Source organism: Gigantopelta aegis, chromosome 7 (genome assembly GCF_016097555.1).
Source record: "Gigantopelta aegis isolate Gae_Host chromosome 7, Gae_host_genome, whole genome shotgun sequence".
Taxonomy (NCBI): domain Eukaryota; kingdom Metazoa; phylum Mollusca; class Gastropoda; order Neomphalida; family Peltospiridae; genus Gigantopelta; species Gigantopelta aegis.
In genome coordinates this window covers 4,388,224-4,410,733 of record NC_054705.1, presented here as the reverse complement: position 1 = coordinate 4,410,733, position 22,510 = coordinate 4,388,224, and the positions used below count along the sequence as shown (strand labels likewise).

The following is a 22,510-nucleotide window of genomic DNA, read 5'->3' as shown; positions in this document are numbered from 1 at the left end:
AAATTTAAGAGCATGTAACGTCACAATGTGTCTTAGAAAGTTTATTTGTACAGAATTAAATAAATCAACTTTTTCATATCCCCATATTTCACATCCATATAATAAAACTGGCAGAACCATTGAGTCAAACATTTTAAGTTTACATTCGGTTGACAGATAGTTGTCCTTTGATTTTGATAGTACAAAGTGCATGGCCTTGGTAGCCTGTTATTTAAGTCTATTCTTTGTAACTCGAAAGTTGTTTAATTTTGTAAAAGTAATTCCTAAGTATTTGTATTCTTTCACATGTTCTAATGTATTATTTCCAATCTTAAAATTTTGTTTATAATCTCTAGTGTTACCGTTAAAAATCAATATTTTCGTTTTGTTGCCGTTTATTTTAAGTTTCCATTTATTGCAATATTGATAAAACATATTTAAGGTGTGTTGCAGGTCTGCTGCAGAGGCTGATAATAGGGCAGTATCGTCTGCATATAACAAGCAAAGCATGTGTAAAGCAATATATATTGGGTGATCTTGGTTGTCTGTTGTAGGGGAAACCCTTCACATCCATGGCTAGATAAATAATCTTCTAAATCATTCAAATACAGGGAGAATAGAATAGGGGATAAATTTTCACCTTGACGGATACCGTTGTTACATGGGAATAAAGTAGATTGCTGATTATTTACGACAATCATTGATTTAAGACCTTGATACATTTGATGGATAATTCTAAACGCTGACCTTCCGTTTTCACGTTGAGCTTTAATCCAATTAACTAAATCAACTTCAAGTGTCGAAAAATGTGCAATGCCATGCCGTCTGGCTCTTTTTGATCTAGGTTCTACTGATAATTGTTCTTTCATTTTTCTCCACTGACGAACAGACTTTTCATCAACATCGAACACACGGCCTGCTTCTCTATTACCATGTTCGTACGCATAATAACACAACTTTAAGTTTAAACTCTGCCGTGTAACTTTTCCTTTTACGTTTTGTGCTACTTGGCGAATCCATGATTCAATAATGACTGACAAACTGTGATCTAAACATACAGAATGAAGCTTTTATGAGAACTACTCAGTCGTAGTTAAAGTAGCTAGGAGGAAATTACAATGAAAACAACTCGGTCGTAGTGACAGAAGCAAGGAGGAAATTACTATAAAAACAACTCAGTCTTAGTGACAAAAGCAATATCAGCTTACCGGTACAAACAGGCAGACCACGTGATCACTTCAACCATTACATGCGGATTATCTGCCGGAACGGGCTATCTGAGCATTTTATTATCCTAAAACGTAAATATAGATCGCTGCGGACTATCTACTGTAGCGGGTAATACGCAGGAAATTACGGTATGTGATAAAAACTTACTAAAATAATATGACATTAGCAAATAATTACCACAATTTTACTGTCCCTAAATTCATTTTGTTGAGTACATTTTAAATATGCAAGTAATACTACTAAAGGGGAGCCTGGCGGTCTCGCCCCGTGTCGATCTCGCCCTGGCTTATTTTCATCGTTAGGCGAAGTTATCATACATATTAGACTTGCTAGAAGACATATATTACAACATATATTATAGTATATATCTACTGTCATTATCAGCATGTTTTTGTGCCAAAACTACAGGGTTATACTACTTATACTACTATTTTTGTGTTGGGACACGCTGTGGTGAGATCGCCATATTTACTTCCGTGTTGCATGTCTCTTTAGCGAAGTCGCCAGTACATTATAACTCAACAATATTCACGTTACAAGCAGTTTAATGTCCAAGAAAGCACAGTATAACCTTTTTTTTAGTAGACAGAGTCTTAGTGATAATAGAATGTAATGCAAAAATTGCATCGGCTGTTCCTCGTGCTGGCTGGAATCCCAATTGAGCGTCAGTGACAATGTCATAATTAGCAGACCATGACAGCAATCTACGATTTAGTATAGTTGTAAAGAGTTTCCCAAGGTTACTAACAAGACTGATACCACGATAGCACGTTTAGTTCACTAGAAAACACAACAAAACACAATACACTAGCAATACCCCGATCGTAAACTGAACTACCGAAGGTATTACGTAACTACTGGCCACATGGCCTCCACAACTGGTCTAAGTGTGTATTAGGGGGTACGGTCGCGCAGAGGTATTACGTAACCAAGCTGCACACGGCCCTCTAAAACAATTAACATCGCCACAGGCGAAAAGATAAGAGCATATTCCGTCACATATGAACTACCATGAACGGACTCCGATTTAAAGAAAAATACTTGACCTTTATCTACTAATTCATGTTCAACTATATGTCAAATATTATATACTGTCTATAAAATATACAATGACTAGAAAAGTTACAATCCTGTGATGATGCCTTTGAAATAATATAAACTTATTTCCCTCTATGCTAAGTAACTTAAAATATTTTATTGTGTATGGTCATAAAACATTTATCATCTTTGGGCTGGCATCCTTTTACAATAAACAATTCCCAGGCATTTTCATTTTAAATTGCAACTTAAATTTATTTTTTATATAATATTCAAATTGTCTACAAAATACAGACATAGATAGACCATAATTTTTAACTAAGGTTGTTGCATATGGGAGCCATGTTTAAAACAAAAGAAAGAAAGAAAGGAATTTTATATTTAATGACACACTCAACACAACTACAGGTATGTGGTGTCAGATATGTGGTTAATGACCACAGATATATTTTAGAGAGGAAACTATGGGCAACTATTTTGTTATTAGCACCAAGGAATCTTTAATATATGCATCATCCCACAGGCAGGATAGTACATATCACGGTCTGTAACACCAGTTGTGAAGCACTCGCTGGAACGAGAAATAGTCCAATGATTCCACTAACAGGGATCGATCCTAGACTGATCGTACACCAGGCCAGCACTTTACTATTGGGCTACGTCCTGCCCCCGGCAAATTAATTTAATTATATTATTTTTTCTCTAATACACATAGTAACTATTCAGACTAAAATAAGGGAAAACAACTTTCCTGTTTAACTAGTTTCTCTATGTCTCTGTTCAGTTAATATTTTCTCAACTGCGTGTTTCTTCTGCAGAACTAAATGAACTCTGCAATCACTTCTGATTAAACTATTCACAGAAACGGCATTTATTCATCAACTAGCTAACAACATACACATTTTACCACATTCCAGATGTCTAAGCACTACACACTTCAGTTGCCCTATAATTTTATTAAAAATAGAACGAAAAAAATAGAAGACAGTTATGTAACATTTTCTCTTTTATTAAAATGGAAAATTGTTCTATTGCACAGTATTATCATCGTTATTGTCATCATGATTATTAAAAATACAAACATTTATCGAGGTAAAGAAATAAGAGCAATATTCTGTGATATAAGTAAGGCATTCGACAGGGTTTGGATTAAAGGTCTAGTTTACAAATTAAGGTCCGTAGGTATCAAACATAATTTATTGGAATGGTTTAAACACTCTGTCTTAGGGCCTATTATATTTTTAATATATATGAATGATATTGTCAAAGGGATAAAGGCTATTATACGATTATTTGCCGATGATACTTCACTGTACATTACTGTAGAAAATCCTGAAGAATGTAGTAAGATTGTGAACTCAGACTTAGAACATATAAGTGACTGGGCAAAACGCTGGCTCGTCAAATTCAGTCCTCTAAAAACCGAAACTATAACATTTACTAGAACAAAATATGCCATTTATAAAACCTAAATTGTACCTAGATAATGTTACTGTGAAAGAAACTGATCATCATAAAGATTTAGGATTAACCTTTCAGAACAGTGGCAAATGGTATCTTCATATCAAGAACAGTATAGAAAAAACCCATGCAAAATGACAAATTTTCTCCACTCGCTAAAATACCGGCTCTCTAGAAAGTCGCTAGAAAAAATATATATTGTTAATTTATTCTTCCAGTCTTTGATTATGCTGACATAAGTTGGGACAGCTGTACCCTTTATCTATCAGAGCAGTTAGAAAACATGCAGCTTGATGCTTTACGCACCATCTGTGGGGCTGTTCGTGGGACATCTCACCAATTGCTGTACAAAGAAACGGGACTTATACCACTAGCTGAGAGGAGGAGACACAAATATGTATGATGTATAGACGATGTAACTGTCTCTTTCCTAAATATTTGTCTATCCAACTACTTCGAACTGTCGGTCTAATAAATAGATATACCCTGCAGAATATCGAACACTTTCAATCATATCGATGTCGTTCAAAATTATATTCTGAATCATTTTCGAGCATCTAGCATTAATTTATGAAACAATTTATCAATGAATATTAAAAATTCCATAACAGTCAGGATTTTTCAAAAAAAAAAAAAAATTAAAAGCAAAAGATCTGGGCGAGAGAAAGCTACAAATATTGCACTGCAGACTTCGATTATAATATGTGATTTAAACGGCCAAAAATTTACACGATTGGTTGGAGAAAATCCACATTGTACCTGTGGTCATCATGCTGAAGACTCGAAACATTTCATGTTATTTTGTCCTCTATATAACAGAGAGCGCCAGTCCTACTTATCGAGTTAAATCATTTAAATTTAAATATCAACACATTAATATATGGCGATCTCAACTTAACACTATAAGAAAACAGTCTCATCTACAAAGCAATTCACAGTTTCACTGGTGAAAGCAAACGTTTTGACTGATAAAACCGTTCACCTTCTCCTTTATTCTGCTTGTCTCTCTGTTCTAATCTATTTATAAATATTTATATTTTGACAGGTTAAATATACAGTAGTTTTATATTCTTCAACACTAAATGCACATCTTGTACTTTCTATGTTGACCAGTTAATAGTTCAGTTGTATAATGTAGGGAAAGGTCTTTATATAGGCTATGCCTGTTGACCAATCCCATCTGTTAATATAAACAGAAATAAATATTGTTTAAATCAAACATTTATGAAGGTACAAAAATGCCAGATTTGTGCTCTACGGTGAATAGCACCAGTTTGTTTTCAAGAAGTCATCATTGCTAATGCATTTGTTACAGTACATGTAAATATATATATATATATATATATATATATATATATTATATATATATATATATATATATATATATATGTGTGTGTGTGTGTGTGTGTGTGTATATATATATATATATAATCAAACGTTTAAATAGATATATGTTTTATTCTAACCAACAAAAATGAGTAAAACAAATACGGTAGGTTTGGTCTGTTGGAAAATCTAAACCGATTTCAGAGCTTTAGTGCACGTTGTTTTGTTGCATGCACTTGACCAACTATTTCATGAAACCGCGGCAACGGTACGTTACGTATTTTATATCTGTCCCCAGTTACTCGACTACTTAAATTATGTTTAATCAGTCACACAATGGTACCCGCAGAACACAAAAGAATACACACAGTTTTGCATCTGAAATCAAACCAGGAGAGCAATTAGCATTGTTGGCGAAGTAATATTTTAGACACTGGTACATTTTAGTGTCTGCTGACAGGCGCAAACATCTAGTAACCCGTCAACCTATCAGCTTTAAGTAGCCTGATGTAGATTGTGCTAGGTAAAACATCCCGGCTACCGCTAACGTCGATCAATATTAAAACAATAAACAAATGTATGTGTATATCTTTGATTTTATGCACCAGATCAAAGCATTATAGTCCCTGATTTGTATGCACCCTATCAACGTATTATGCAAGTCCCCGATTCGTATACACTATATCTAAGCAATACGTGTGTTGTAATTCCCAGATTTTATGCACCATGTTAAAACAATATATACGTAAGTTTTCATCTGTATATACACCATAGCAATGCATATACATGCATGTATAAAACACCGGAGAGGGGCGGGACGTAGACCAGTGGTAAAGCGCTCGCTTGATGCGCGATCGGTTTGGGATCAATCCCTGTCGGTGGGTCCATTGGGCTATTTCTCTTTCCAGCCAGTGCACCACGACTGGTATATCAAAGGTCGTGATACGTGCTATCCTGTCTATGGGATGGTGCATATAAAAGATCCCTTGCTACTAATAGAAAAGCAATGTAGCGGGTTTCCTCTCTATGACTGTATAAAAATCACCATATGTTTAACATCCAATAGCCGATAATTAATAAATCAATGTGCTCTAGTGGTGTCGTTAAACAAAACAAACTTTTTTTTAAAACACCGGAATAAAATATATCAGGTCAGGTCAGGTCAGAGGGTTTAACATGCACATTAGAGCAAGCTGTTGTAGCGAACGCCTGTCCTGGGCACAGGTGCCGGCCTTCGCCGGCTCCTCCGTCCAGGGCAAGAAAAGTGGGGGTGGTGGAAGGAAGGACCACCTGCACTAGAATGTGCAAGGTAACACCAGCAGTCCGGCCGGGGCCGGTAGCAGGTGGGGTGGGTTTATGGGTACATAAAATATCTGTAAGTCCCTGATTTATATACACTCTATCAAAGCAATATGAACGTCCCCAATGTGCATGTAACATATCAAAGCAATATAGGTTTAATTCCTCGATGTTTATGTACCTCCGAACATTGACAAACACATTAAAGTAAAATAAACTATGCGGGTATATGAACATACAGCCATACAAAAATTACCAGTCATAAAATATATACACTTTGGTGACTAGATATCAGCACCAAAAAGATCTTTGTCAAGTAATTAATTAAACACTTGGGTAAATATTTGTCGTTTTACGGACAATCTTTAGATGTATAATATGCTGTAGTTGAAATGTTTTGAAACCGTATAAAGTTAAATTTCGTAATATCCGAGCATTATTATCATTACATAAAACAATGGATTTGTACATACTAGCGTATTTTCTAAAATATTGTAGAATATGTTTTTTTCGTATGTTATCACACAATCGGCAAATAAGTTGAAAATGATATTCATCTTCTACGTCTTTACATATATAACACATTCTAACATCTAATAAAATAGGTTTACGCTTGGTCTATTGCCCTGTTTCGACCGATAATCTATGTTATGTCATATGAAGATAGTCAAACAATGCAGATTTAAATTCTCTGTTTGTTTTGCATTTCCATATACGAACCATTTGATGTAAAGACTTTACCTAAACATGAAAATCTACTTACAGTTTCTACATTGCTATCGCCATACTTAAACTCCATATTGTTTGACAACTGTACCACTTTCGAATATCATGATCTTTCTCTTTTGAGTATTCACATATAATTTACAACGTATACTATAATCACGAATAGTATCTAAACATAATTGTAAGTCATCCTTATGATCTGCCAATAAGGCTATGTCTCATCTCCATACAATAATAGTAAATTTAATTTGATCATTCAATATCGATCCCCTTAAAACCTTTAACCTTTAAATTGTTAATATACACTGTGGACAAGAAAGGGGAAATACGTTCTCCTTATCTTACTACATCTGTACACATACACACAATGTTCAGATCATGTGCCATGCATTTTAACAAACCATTTTTTACAATTATACATTCTACATATACTATTTAACATTCTTCCTTTAATTTCATTTTTTAAGTTTATACCATAAATTGTCACACTACATAATGAAAATCTTTTGAAAAATCAACAAAGGCGCATCATTATTTACGGATATCTACAAAATGCATAATCAGAGAATGTATATAGGCTATATATATATTAATTGTAGTGCCCACGCCTGTGCGGAATCCAGACAGTCCTTCAGTATAATAGGTTTCTGCCAAATATTTAGGTGATTGATCAATATTTCAGTAAAACATTGAGTACAGTTTTTCTTGATAGTTCAGCAATTCTATTTATTTATTATTTTTGTTTGATTTTTATTAAAAAACATTAGAGTGGTAGTTTTTTCAGGGATGCCTTATTGTATTTTAGTTATACTAATTTCGATTTTTGTGCCGTAATTTTATTACGGATGAAATCTTTTATGTTTGTCCAGTGTCGCGTTTGCAGACAAGGTTCTGCAGCAATACACTGATCTATTTGCTTCTTCCCAGGAAGACTCTCCATTGCGAAGTAGCGATGCAGCTGCCCTTGCACCGCCTCTCTTTCTTCTTTGTTCCATGATATTTTTCGTCCTTTTAGAGCAGTTGTTTCGAGCACATCATTATTGTGTTTTTTCTGTAAAGAGACGTGTGTTGAAGGGTTAATATGACAGGAACAAACTATATAGTTCACAAAATATTATATACAAATGAAACATTTGATGTCTTGGTTTGAAGAATTATAGACTGACAGTTAAAACAATAAGTTACTAATAAATGTAATTATAACCAACTAATTTCTTTACTACTAGAAATGTTTTTTAAATTACGGTTTTCGTATCTTTCTCTCCCGAACTAGTGTTGTCATTTTTAAATTGTCATGCAGTTTTTCTGTATACGTTCTATTCTTTGAGAAGCCATTGTTTATATCGGTTTACGGTATATTGGAATTTTAATATGTTCAAGCTAATTATGCAATTGTATTTGTCTAATTAATTTTTAAATATCTATCGCAAATAAATGTTAAAATAGTAAAATATGGTTCATGCAACTGTGATAAAGCACTTTTAAAAACGTACTATTCAACCTTAAATAAACCTATCTGTATAATATACATTTTTAATATTAATTTTATTTAATAAGTTGACTTCTAGTTGTGGACATAAATAATGTATAAGATAGTTCCAGTAAAATAGGATGCTTGCGCGATACAAACAGAATACAGGGTTTTTCTTTCTTTCTTTTTAATTTGTTCCTTTATTTTTGATGTTGTTGCTTTTGTTATTTATTTATTTATTTATTTATTATTTTTAATATTCATTATTTATTTATTCATTTATTATTATTATTAAGTTTATTATATTTTTGGTGTGCCTATGTTTATTATTTTGGGCGGTATGGGTGGGGGTTATGCGTGGGACTAATACATACGTCATAATATTTAATTTACGTTATGAAAACGAAAATAAATAGTTATCAAAATAATTTAAATTTTTTTTTATTATTGTTGTTATATAAACGTTTGATGCCAAAAGAAACACGTGGTAGAACATGCAACACGTTTCCAAACTACATCTTTATATATTATGCATGGAGTGTAACGAAATTATTAGAATTGTTATACTATGAATTATTCGCACCTTTAATCATTCTAAAAGTAATAAAAACATTTAAATAATGAATAAAAAGACATATTCCATTACTTACCGACATCGAATTCGGCTAGAATTCCTCATGGCTGAAGAGTAGACCCGACTGGAAACCTGATCTCTAATCAGACATTTTACCGCGTACATCGTACGTGTCGGTATACACACGAAGAATCGTCCAGGCGCGGCTTAAGAATGTGTGTATCACAGACATTGGATTAACAATAGCAAAACGCGGACTCCCTCAGATATAATTACCTATTTGTTTGTTTAGGTGAACCAGTGCTGAGGAACCGATTCCAGTGCTATCACAAACCGGGGACGTCCTTGGTGCGAGGTATGTCCCTGGTTTGTTGGTGTGTATTCACACTTATGTCCCCGTTTCGCGGCATTTACCAACGCACACACACACACACAACACACACACATATACACAACATACAAACACACACAGGCACGCATACATACACACACACACACACACACACACATACACAGAGAGACACGCACACACTAAATACATACACACACGCACTCTAAATACACAGACGCACACACTAAATACAGACACACAAACGCACACACACACACACACACACACACACACACACACACACACACACACACACACACACACACACACACACACACTGTTGACAAACGGCTACCATTATATGTGCAATGGCTTCACAGTTGGCCAGTTCACCGTCAGATAACAACCCGTATACACAGGACAATTGTTAATTGTACATACACGAAAGATACGATTCAAGACTACGCTTCGTACACGATCTCTGGTGTCAGTCTGGATACTGGTATACACGGTACAGTACAACATAGTAAGTACAGTATAGTACAGTGTAGTATAGTACAGCAGTGTTCTAGCTAGCAATAAATAGAGGGGCGCTGCGCCCTGCCCGCGTTTTGCGCCGCCCTGTCGTATTTGTCCCGCCCCTGATTATCGCCGCCCTGCCCTAATTCATTGTCAAATAAAAATACAAAATCTTGTTTCCTGTCAAAGCGTGTACAGTGTTGTTCCGAGTCTGAATTCCCAACTAAAAAACGTTTGACAATACATTGTTTGGCCAGTTGTGAAATCCGATAGCAGTAACGTGGTATGTGTTTTCTTCTTCTATTGTTACCAGCCTCTGTGGCGTCGTGGCAGGCCATTGGTCTACAGGCTGGTAGGTACTGGGTTCGGATCCCAGTCGAGGCATGGGATTTTTAATCCAGATACTGACTCCAAACCCTGAGTGAGTGCTCCGCAAGGCTCAGTGGGTAGGTGTAAACCACTTGCACCGACCAGTGATCCATAACTGGTTTCAACAAAGGCCATGGTTTGTGCTATCCTGCCTATGGGAAGCGCAAATAAAAGATCCCTTGCTGCTAATCGGAAGAGTAGCCCATGTAGTGGCGACAGCGGGTTTCCTCTCTAAAACTGTGTGGTTCTTAACCATATGTCTGACGCCATATAACCGTAAATAAAATGTGTCGAGTGCGTCGTTAAATAAAACACTTCTTTCTTTCTTTTTTCTTCTATTGTTAGTCGATGTAACTGCAGACGAGCGGACAGGCAGTCTTACAAAGCTTGAATGCGAAGTAATCCTCACACCGTCACGCACATAACCACACACCACCTAGCAAACACCTAGCTGAAAGTAGGTCATCATGATAAACTTCGACAGAACGTCAAATGCGAAATTTTTAAAGTAATTTTTGCCGTTGCAAATACCCAGACCAAGATACATATAGTTTTATCTGGTGTCAGTAGTCCTTATCAATGACACATTGATTGCATCTTTATAATATGGCACAGAGTAAACTAGCAACACTGGTTATTTGGTCTATGTAGGCATAGCTGTGTTTTGTTAAAAGCATGCCTGCTATTTAATAATGAAATCTATCTAGACCGTGACATGCAATAATAGCCGTTTTTAAATGCAGTGAGCAACTTGTTACAAATATATCTTTATGTCAAAGTTTTAAATTTGTTTGTTCTTTTATTTCTTTATTTCTTTTTATTTATTTCTAATCATTCTCTTTTCTTTCTTTTTTTAATTTTTTGATTTCTTTTAATTATTTCATTTATTTATTTTAAATTACATTAGGGCATGATATTAAAGGGTATAAATACTATATATAATAGAAAAAAGAATATGATTTTTTAGGTGATCCAACCTTTTGTAAAACATTTTAATAGTTAAAGTTTGATTTTATTTAACGACACCACTAGAGCATTTTAATTTATTAATAATCGACTATTGGATGTCAAACATTTGGTAATTTTGAAATTTAGTCTTAGAGAAAAACCCGCAATTTTTTTCCTTTAGTAGCAAGGGATCGTTTATATACACCATCCCACAGACAGGATAGCACATACCACGGCACATACCAGTCGTGTTACACTGGCTGGAACGAGATTATTTTTAATAGTGTCTATATTTAGTATATTAGTACAATAATATTGCATTCGGCGATGAATGTACTGTTTCATCAAACATCCAAATTTAAGAACAATAAATTTGGGTTTTGAAATTGATTGCCCCCTCCCTCCAAAAACGTTTTGTAAATTAAAACCAGCATAGATATTTCTACATATACATGTATGATATTTATGAATGTAAAATATTCGATCATATCCAGCACTTGCCTCAAAAATAAGATTTTTGCGTTAAAAATGCCCTACAATTAAATTAACGCCCTGCCCCATCAAAATCCTAGCTAGAACACTGGTACAGTATAGTAAAGTATAGTATAATATAGTACGGTCAAGAGTATAGATCAGCACAGAATAGTAGAAGACAGTACCTTATTGTGTGGTACAGTACAGTATAATATGGTACAGTATATTATAATATAGTACAGTATATTATAGAACAGTATAGTATAATACAGTATAGTATAGTGTAATATAGTATAGTACAGTAAAGTGCACTTATATTATATCACAGTACAGTACAGTATTGTACGGTGTAAAATAGTACGGTATCGTATAGTGTAATATAAGTAGTAGGTGGGTCATTTGGGTACCAATATATGCAAATGAGCTAGGTCACGTGACCTGTCCTGCGCTCTGATTGGTTGACCTCTAAGGGGCATGGCCTCTTCTGATTGGCTGACCTCTAAGCGTGGGGGCGTGGCCTAATGACGTCACGTTCAGTGCCTTGACCTCGGGGTCATGCAGCTGGCTGACCTTTAAGCGTGGGGACGCTACTTTAATGGGTTTAACTGTCGGGGGTCCTTTGATGTACAGGAAACAGATAGTGCAGAAGTCGTTAATGACCCATAGAGTGGTGTCGAATGACGGGGGGTTTATCTGACTGACAGCTGTTCGTTTGATGTACAGGAAACAGATGGAGTGGAAGTCGTTAAGATGGCAAGATAGTGTGGGTTTTATGAGTGTGTTAACCGTCGGGGGTCTAAACAGATGGGGGGCGGAAGTCGTTAATCAGATGGCAAGGTAGCGTGGGATTAATGGATTTGGCAGGTGTGGGTTGTTTAAGGAGAACCAGTCAACGGGGAGTGGACAATTCCAGAGAAAAAACCCAAGGTTTTGCCAGATGTCGGGGAAAGGTTTGAAACGTGCCCATATACGGCGTTGGCCATGAGTCATCCCAGAACGTGTTCAGACACGTCTTGACCTGAGATAACGTGGGGACGCTACCGTGGGGTCTATAAAAAAAAAACAGATTCAGGACGCTTGCCATTCGCTCATCGACACTGCTAGAGAGAAGACGTATACTGTTGATGATACTTACGTTCCTGTGTCTGATTGCGCTGTACTTGGAAAGAAGAAAATGGCATCGGGATATAACAGAAGCACTACAGAGGTCAGTGTCAAAAACGAAGAAAACGAAACGAGATGCAAACTAGACCTTGGCGGTAACGTCTACGTCGTGGCTAAACTGTGGAAGGGGGACATTGCCATTCACGTTCGTCAGTTCGACGAGGACCGTGGAAAACGTTTTCCCACCAAGAAAGGCGTTTCTCTGACGATGAAACAGTGGTTAGAACTAGCCACCTTCAAACGAGAATCGAGTGCACCACAGCATCTCGGTGGGAACTTCTACGTCGAGACAATTTACAAACGTGTGGATATTCGTCAGTGGTGGTATTGTGAACAAGAACTGAAACCCTCCCGTAGCGGCGTTCGACTGACTGCCGAACAGTGGAAAGAGCTCCAGAAATGTTTTGACACTATCTACGAATTTGTGCCGGAACTGAGAGATCCATATTACCAAGATCATCAGAATCTGATCGGTGCCATAGAGTGTTCGTAATGCAACCCGAGATATTAGATGTGTCCAGACATGCTCGGTGACGCCACGGGAAAAACCCAGGACGTGTTTGGACATGCTGAGACATTGTGTATATAAACCTTAGATTTAGAACTGTTTGTCATTCGTCAGTCGACCTTTGTAGAGTGAAGACGTGCGCTCCAGAGATGGCATCGGAATATTCGAGAATGGACAGCAGCAGTAACAGCAGTTGTAGCAGCGGTGACGATGTCTTGGTATGCAAATGTTCCAAAAGACACACGATCTAATGCAAAAGAGTGGTTACCAAACCAGAAGAACATGATCAAACGGACGCTGCACGTGAACCCGGTGAAATCGTGGATAAAGAACCCATGGATACCCGTGAACCCGTCGAAATCGTGGACGAAGAACCCATGGATCAGACGGATGCTGCTCGAGAAACGGACTCGACTCCCTACGATGATGATGCCTACGACGCCGATGACGAATGGGATGGTCTTTCGAGACATTACTTGTTCTGTCATCGACCCGAAATGAGAAGATTCTACAGACGTCTCTGCACGTTTGGGTGGTGGCCCATACAGTTGCGCCAGAAACCGAGGGAACTCGCCAAGGCCGGTTTCTTCTACACGGGAGACCACGATGCCGTCGGCTGCTACTGTTGTGGACTACGCACCTACAGATGGCAGAAGATGGACGATCCAGTAATAGAACATTACAGGCTGTCCCCAAGATGTCCCTACATTAACAATGTGTTGAGACATTAAACACGTGTGTGCTACTTTTCGTTTTGTAAAAATAAACGTGAATAACACGTTTTGTTTGTTGTAAATGTAAGGGTGACTCTCTCTGTGTGTGTGTGTGTGTGTGTGTGTGTGTGTGTGTGTGTGTGTGTGGCTCTGAATGTGGCCCCGTGTGTGGCCCTGAGTCTGGTCTTGTGGCCCTCCCCGTGTGGCCCTGAATGTAGCCCTGTGGGCCCTGTGGCCCTGAGAGTGGCCCTGTGGCCCTGAGAGTGACCCCGAGAGTGGCCCTGAGCCGTGCACGAGTTATTCTTTGGGATGGGGGGCATAGACCATACGTATCACAAAATTGAATCTTTGTGCACATGCGCGAAATTATAGAGAGTATAAATAAAAGGGCAATGGGTAACATCGTCATTTGAGATAGAACCTTCAGAGGTGCAACATGTCAGACCAGTACAAGTTGTACGTTCCCGACGCGGACAAGTGGACCCGCTTTTCACAAGTTGCAAGCCCAAGGCAAACTTCAACCTCATTTTCCAGTGCAGCGTGGTGGGAAAGGTCAGATGATGTACAGCGTGGATCGATGTATAGAACTCTACGATCCCACTTGGAAAAAGGAAAAAGAGGAACAGAACAAGCACCCGACACCTAAAGTCGTCATGGTCTCCCCAACGCAACAGGTGGTAGAACAAGCCAAGGCCGAGCAGAAACGGAAACGAGAACAGAGCGGTGTGGAACAGAAACGACGAGAGCAGACTGGGCAAAAACGGCACAAGCATTTCTGAGAAGACTATAAAAGGGGGCATGGCAGTTTCAACATCGCCAGTTCACGTCGAACACTTCAACGGTCAACATCATGAATCAGTGTCACATTTGCGAAAAAAAATATGTTTGGACAAACGACCTAACTCGGCACGTACGAAATAAACATGGACTCTTGGAATCTGAAAATAAGCCTTCCCAGCAGCAGCAGCAGCAGCAGCAGCAACAGCAGCAGCAGCAGCAGCAGCAGCAGCCCTTAAGATTGTTACATCCGTTCACCATGATCGTTTCGGGACCCACGTCGTGTGGAAAAACATTTTTATTGTACAAACTGCTACGGGATGGTAAAATCCACCCGCCTCCACAGCGCATCATCTGGCTCTACAAACGATGGCAACCTCTCTATGATACGATCAAAATGGTTGCTCGAGTAAACTTTGTTCAAGGCATACCCGAGAATTTGGAAAAGGATCGTTATTTGGATCCCAGAGTCAGAAATCTCATCGTGTTGGATGACCTGATGTCTACAGCTGGAAAAGACTCTCGTATCACCGATCTGTTCACGGAAGGAATCTCCACAGAAACCTCTCGGTGATTGCTATCAACCAGAACCTCTATAGCAGCAAAGACCCGACACAGAGAAGAAACTGTCATTACCTGGCACTGTTCAACAACCCCATCGACAAGAAGCAAGTCCTAACCTTGGCACAGCAGATGTATGCTGGAAATACTCGTCATTTCATGCAACGGTTTGGGGAAGCTACCCACAGGCCCTACGGACATCTCTTGGTGGACTTGAAACCGACCACGCCCGAACATTGGCGCCTTCGACCTAATGGTTTAGAATGGTATAAAAGCACGAACGTAACGGCGAATGTCTCAGAAGAGTTTCAACCACCGTCGGAGAAAGAGCTCTACGTGCAAATCATGCAAAGGAACGCATTCAAGAGAAAACTACCAGGCATACCCGCCTACGAAAGTGACGACGAAGAAGAAGATGAGGTAGAGCCCTATCTGAAAAAAGTCAAGATGATGCAGTCTTGAGATACGTGTGGTCTGGTCTTTAAAGTCGGGAGTGACTTGCAGCGATATCTACGATTTAAAACGTGCAATGAGGGAAATGAACAAGAGGAGCCGTCGTCCGATCTGGAAAACGAAGGCGTACGTCTGATGATCGAGCGTGAATTCGACATCAATCGTGATTATATCGAAAGCAAGAGGAAACACTACGAAAAAAAAACATGTCCCAAGATGCCATCGAAAGAAACATGAAGACTTTATAATGGAAGTTATTTAAAGACACGTACTCTCGCTTCATGGCTTATATGCATTACTTTGATAAAGGCCCCAACACGAGAACAATTCGACAGTCTGTGAATCCGAAAAGAGATCTGAGACTTCGGATCCGTTCTAAATTAAATCAGTATCGTTCGTGGATCAGCGAATATTTGGACGAACTAGACGGCGACGATACCGATGGTGATGATACTGATGATGAGGACGAAGATGAAGAGAAATGAACACTCATATTATTCACGTGTCGCCTTTTAGGGCCTCTCGATGTAACCCAATGTGTGTCCATTTTATATATATATATATATAACATATATAACATGCGAGGTTGTCCGAATGATGTTTGTGTTACAGAAGCACCCGACAACGGCCGAATGCATGGTTCGAACTACCCGATGGGTCGAACAGACTTTGATGCACCGACAGTGTTCGAACCAATGAGATTCTACTGTATGTAGTTGTCGCCCTTAGGGCCTCTCGATGTAACCCAATGTGTGTCCATTTTATATATATGTGTAGTTGTCGCCCTTAAGGCCTCTCGATGTAACCCAATGTGTGTCCATTTTATATATGTGTAGTTTGTGATTTGTCATTTAGAAATAAAATGAAAAAAACCAAACCATTGCGTTTTGTTTTTTTTTGTGTGTGTTTTACTCCATGACATGTCATTCTCTACCGCTACATTATAGTAGCAAGAGATCTGTGTACAGGACAGCACATACCACGGCCCTTGGCATAATGCACTGGTTGGCTATAGCCTATTGGACCACCGACGGGGATCGATCCTAGATCGATCACTGTATTTACCCATTTGGTAAAATATAGTCTCTCTCTCTCTCTCTCTCTCTTCTCTCATCTCTCTCTCCTCTCTCTCTCTCTCTCTCTCTCTCTCTCTCTCTCTCTGCGTTTTTTTTTTTTTCTATGTTTTCTACTCTATGATCTAGATTTGTGGGCATTTGACATACCAGACATTGGCTAAAAGACAGAGTGGATTAATGTAGGGGTTGAGTGAGATTATCTGCTCTTACGTTAAGCCGTCTATACATTCCTTTACTGCGTTTGTTACGCACATTCCCCCCCCTACTGTGTGTTGTTATTCTTTAAACATGGTAAAAATAACCCGGGAACTAAAACTCGACTTTTGAGTAAATACATTCAGTATTTTATTTTATAGTGATACATATGTAATAGAGGATAATGTAAGCTTATGCTTTGTCTGCCACTTTATTTTTGAAATTACCATCGTGCGATCATTGCGAGATATGAAAGAAGGTCGTATTTCAAAACAAACTAGCAACCTTCTCATTGGCTAATCTTGTTATGAAGTCTCGGGGGCCATCCTCTACGAATGTCTGGCAATACGAAATACTCTATCCCGTTAAGGTTTAAGCACGCCCGCACACACACACACGCCAGCTATTTGTGGATATCTAAGACAGTGGGAGTTGTGTGGAATGTGCTATTCTGTCTGCGGGCTGGTGTAGGACCCCTTGCTACTATAATGTAGCGGGTTTCGTCTTTATGTTTCAAAAGTACCACATATGTTTGACATCCAATAGCCAATGATTCATAAATCAATGTGCTCTTGTGGTGTCGTTAAACGTTTAAAACTTTTAAAACAAAGCTTACTATTTGTATTTATTTCAACTTATTTCCGTGCTCATATTTCAATTATGGTTCAAGCACGCTGTCCTGGACACGCGTCAGCCATCTGTGGCTAGTGAAAAGGCTGGGTGATGACCAGTTGATACCCGGATACGAACCCCGGTATCTACCCCGGTCTTAACCACCGACTACAGCAATGATTCGGGCATTTCTTGTGACGTCATACCCCCACGCTATCTCGAGGTCAAGACGTGTCTGAACACGTTCTGGGATGACTCATGGTGTTCCCACGCCATGACCATATATGGGCACGTTTCAAACGTTGTGGGATTTTCCACTCCCCGTTGACTCACATCTGGTTGATACACACGTCAAAACGATTAAACCCATCTTGCCATCTGATTAACGACTTCCACCCCATATGTTTAGACCCCCGACGGTTAACACACTCATAAAACCCACGCTATCTTGCCATCTGATTAACGACTTCCGTCCCATCTGTTTAGAACCCGACTGTTAACACACTCCTAAAACCCACGCAATCTTGCCATCTTAACGACTTCCTCGCCATCTGTTTCCTGTACATCAAAGGAACAGTTGTCACAGTCAGATAAACCACCCGTCATTCGACACCACTCTATGGGTCATTAACGACTTCTGCATCATCTGTTTCCTGTACATCAAAGGACCCCCGACGGTTAAACCCATTAAAGTAGCGTCCCCACGCTTAAAGGTCAGCCAGCTGCATGACCCCGAGGTCAAGGCACTGAACGTGACGTCCCCACGCTTAGAGGTCAGCCAATCAGAAGAGGCCATGCCCCTTAGAGGTCAGCCAATAAAAGCTCAGGACAGGTCACGTGACCTAGCTCATTTGCATATCTTGGTACCCAAGTGACCCACCTACTACTAATATAGTTTAGTACAGTAAAGTGCACTTATATTATATCACAGTACAGTACAGTATTGTACGGTGTAAAATAGTACGTTATCGTATAGTGTAATAAAGTACACGTGTAAAATATAGTATGGTACAATATAGTACCGAAAAGTGCAGTATAGTGTATCACAGTACAGCACAGTACAGTACAGTATAATGTAGTATATTACAATACAGTACAGTACAATGCAGTGCCGTCCGGTACATTACCAGTGTAGTGTATTGTAGTGTAGTACAATGTAGTACAATATAGTACATATACAGAACTTCACATACGTTGTTTTCGCTTCCTATTTATTGCACTCGTTTATTGTGCGCAAGAATATATATCACGAGACCGGGTAGCGGTCGAGTGGTATGTTCGTTCGCAAAGTAAACGAGTGCAGTGCAATACATAGGAAGCGAAAACAACGTATGTGAAGTTCTGTATATATTACACACCTTCCTTTTATGTATTACAAAAACAGTTTTTAATTTAACGTCATAACAACACTTTGTTAAATCTATGATCAAAACTCCGTTCATGGATTTGCTTAACGTTCAGAATCATACTCTGCAGCAGCCTTGTGTAATGTTTCAAATACTATCTGACGTAATTTGTAAATCATATATGACGTCAGTAAATAAAAGGCGAATTCCCCATTTAAAAGTTCCGGTCCGGGTCGCACATATGTGCCATATAAAAATAAATTTATCACACGATTTCAAAATGTCTTTATCACTATAGTAAGATTGAATAGGTACGTAATAAAAGGCAGAGTCAGAGAGAGTCAGAGAGAGAAAGAGAGTCAAGAGAGTCAGAGAGAGAGAGAGAGAGAGGGGGTAAGGGAAGAGAGAGAGAGGGAGAGAGAGAGGAGAGAGAGAGGGAGGGAGAGGGAGGGAGAGGAGAGAGAGAGAGAGGAGAGGAGAGAGAGGGAGAGAGGAGAGAGTAGAGAGGAGAGAGAGGAGAGGGGAGAGAGAGAGTGAGAGAGAGAGTGGAGAGAGAGAGGGAGAGAGAGAGGGGGGGAGAGAGAGAGAGAAGAGAGAGAGGAGAGAGGAGAGAGAAGGAGAGAGAGAGGAGAGAGAGAGAGAGAGAGAGAGATGGATAGAGAGATAGAGAGAGATCGAGAGAGAGCAGAAGGCGAGAGAGGAGATAAAGAGGAGAGAGAAGGAGAGATAGGGAGGGAGAGGGATAGGAGGGTATGATGGGGAGAGAGAGGGAGTGAGCAGAGAGAGAGATTGGAGAGATAGAGAGAGTGGGGAGAGAGAGAAGGGAGAGAGGGAGGGAGTAGGAGAGAGAGCGAGGAGAGGCACAGCCAGGGAGAGGGAGAAGAGTAGAGAGAGAGAGAGAGAGAGAGAGAGAGAGAGATGAGAGAGTGATCTGGCATGAGAGAGAGATAATTGCAGAGAGAGAGAGAGAGAGAGAGAGAGAGAGAGAGAGAGAGAGAGAGGTTTCTTGAGAGAGAGAGAGAGAGAGAGAGGAGGGGGGGGGGGTTAATGTAGTGGCCTCCCACTTACCCAGTGAGATCTTAAATCTCTATCTGAGTCGGTACCGAGATGCGAACTTAATATCTTCTTGCCGTAGTATTTACTTAGCGATCACATAAACGATCGTCAAACTGTATAATAACTAGGACGCGGTGTCCCAGACTCGTTACAGGAAATGTTCTCACAGCTACATAGCCACGCGTTGTGTGACATCCCCTTGTGTCTTACCTGCGTTCTGAATCACCTGTTTAATTAATACCTTCTGCAGGTACCTGTCGTGTGGGGGAAGACAAAGCTGGATGTATCTTACTAACGAAAGACATCAAAACATGTACCGGAGTGTCTAGTGGTTTCTTTGTGTGGAGTTTGTTACAGGTGAGATCAAAGTTAATTGTATAATTTGCATTTGATCAGGTATGTTTTGTATTGTAATAACATATGAATTGCCGATTTAAAGTTAGAAAGGAATGGAATATTTTAGCGACCGCTAGGACATTTGAAATTGCATTTGAACAACACGCTGTTTGGTGTCTAACATATGGTGAAATAATAATGATGAAAATATTGTGATATGAGAGAGAGAGAGAGAGAGAGAGAGAGAGAGAGAGCGGAGGAGAGAGAGAGAGTATCGAGAGAGAGAGAGAGAGAGAGAGAGAGAGAGAGAGAGAAAGAGAGTGCGCGGGGGGGGGGGGGGGTGGAGGCGGATAGAGACTGAGATGGGGTGAAAGGCAGTAGTCAAAAGTGACGAAATTATAGTTTGTTGGATATATACCAGCCAGACAAGAAACAGAATGTGTAACCGACGGAGACAGAGGCGTACACAGGCGGTAAAGAGACATGGATAAAGAAACAGCCTGTACTGAGACGAACGTATTCTGCTAATAATATTACACAAAGTGTCTTATGTTACTCTTTTACATTCGTAACACGCATAATCGCACGCACACGTATATAAACGGATAATACAGCAAAACCATGCACGTCTGTTTTGGTAGACCTAGCAGTTTTCAAGTGTTAATAAACGTGTATCAATTTTGCAGGACGTTCTCACTCTATGAAGGTGTATTCGAGTCTGATTCGACTCATGGTGACGCTGGTTCTACGACGTCCACACTCACAACACACACTGGATGTAAATATCAGACTGACAACGTCGACAGCAGCGCCATCCTCTGTTATTTCAGCTGGATAACATTTGGAGGGGATCGGAGAATCGATTCTATGGGATTTTGTTTTCAATACATTTTTGGGGCCATGTTTGTTGAGTGAATGCTCGGAAACATTGTTCCTGGCTTGACGAGCAAGGAGATCGGTTATGTTTTCTCTTTAGATGTTCTGGTCATAAGAGTTTAATTGAAGCCATCCTGCAAACCTGGGTGTAATGTTAATCCCTGATATACATATATCCAATACACTGCGAACACTAAGACATGAAAACTCAAACCAATAAAGGGAGCTAAATTGTGTATTAATACAGGAGAGGATAACTCAAAAATAACAAGAACACGGGAGATAAATTGTGTACATAACCTCATAATTTATCCTCATCCATACCATCACATCCTACATAAACTGCAGTCAGCTCAAATTGCGTCAATATTTAATCTAAAATATTTCTAAGCACAGCATTGATTCAAAATTCAGTTTGTCATCTTGGAGAAAGTTTTATTTTAAGAAGGCAGTTGTATTAATGACTATTCATTTTTCATCTTTTATCTTGACAGTTCCAAAACCATATTCTCCTGTCGTAAAAGTAGGCTTTCAAATTGAACCATGTCAGTTTTTTACACATTAGGTCCTAAAATTCCATTTTATTTGATTGTGTGACTTTTGGTATGTTGGTCAAAACCAACTGTGTTAGTATCTTTTAAACTATTATCTAATTTAAACATTAATAATAATGACGTCATCGTCTACCATACCACACACATCATCGTTGCCAATGACGACCACAGTAACCCGTAACATCACAGACAATCACCTGTACGATCTCAACGATGACATCGCGAGAACTCTCATCCCAGCCATGGTCTACGTGGGCGTCACGATGCTGTTCGGGGTGTTTGGCAAACGCCCCCCCCCCTCGTGTTTTTTGGTCGTCTCCTCTGTTCATTTGAAGATGAAGAGAGGGACCCATAACTCCTGATCACGAGTCTGGCCCCCCCCCCCCCCCCGTTTGACCTGCTCAGCTCCCTGTTGGCCATGCCCGTCGAGATAGCCGACCATGAGGTTCTACTACACCTTTCACTCCGACATCGCCTGCAAGTTTCTTACGTTTCGGTCACCCCCCCCCCCCCCCCCCCCCCCCCCCCCGATGCTTTA

The 22,510-nt window shown here is 39.4% G+C and overlaps 1 protein-coding gene and 1 long non-coding RNA gene across 2 annotated transcripts in view; one reads left to right on the top strand and one right to left on the bottom strand.

The window, feature by feature from the left end:
• The window catches only part of LOC121377661 (D(2) dopamine receptor-like), a 119,777-nt gene that overhangs the window by 77,578 nt on the left and 19,689 nt on the right, over positions 1–22,510 (bottom strand). The gene's annotated exons all lie outside the window — the stretch shown is intronic.
• Positions 1,217–22,257, top strand: LOC121377666. The gene is made up of 3 exons (XR_005958643.1): positions 1,217–1,337; positions 20,457–20,563; positions 21,229–22,257. It is a non-coding gene; the product is annotated as an uncharacterized LOC121377666 (long non-coding RNA).